The following is a 241-nucleotide window of genomic DNA, read 5'->3' as shown; positions in this document are numbered from 1 at the left end:
CTGGGGCACACCACCAACCAAAATGACACTCTAACACAATACATATAGTTATTAATATAGTTTCTAAATATATTTATACGCACTTAGTGTGAAACCTGGGCCTGTTTTGATGAACACAAAATAGATATCTTGGCAGGAATGGTAGAAAGACACACACAAAGCTCTTCCTCAACAGCTCTCAGTCTTTCTCTGTTTTTCGTTTTTATCGCAGTCAAGCTTGAGAAGCTCAGCTCACATAGAT

The 241-nt window shown here is 38.2% G+C and overlaps 1 protein-coding gene across 1 annotated transcript in view; it reads left to right on the top strand.

Moving 5' to 3' along the window:
* The window catches only part of si:dkey-196h17.9 (uncharacterized), a 59045-nt gene that overhangs the window by 8773 nt on the left and 50031 nt on the right, over window positions 1-241 (top strand). The window lies entirely within an intron of this gene.

The sequence above is a fragment of the Etheostoma spectabile genome, chromosome 9 (genome assembly GCF_008692095.1).
Source record: "Etheostoma spectabile isolate EspeVRDwgs_2016 chromosome 9, UIUC_Espe_1.0, whole genome shotgun sequence".
Lineage (NCBI taxonomy): Eukaryota > Metazoa > Chordata > Actinopteri > Perciformes > Percidae > Etheostoma > Etheostoma spectabile.
This window is presented reverse-complemented; position numbering and strand designations above follow the sequence as displayed.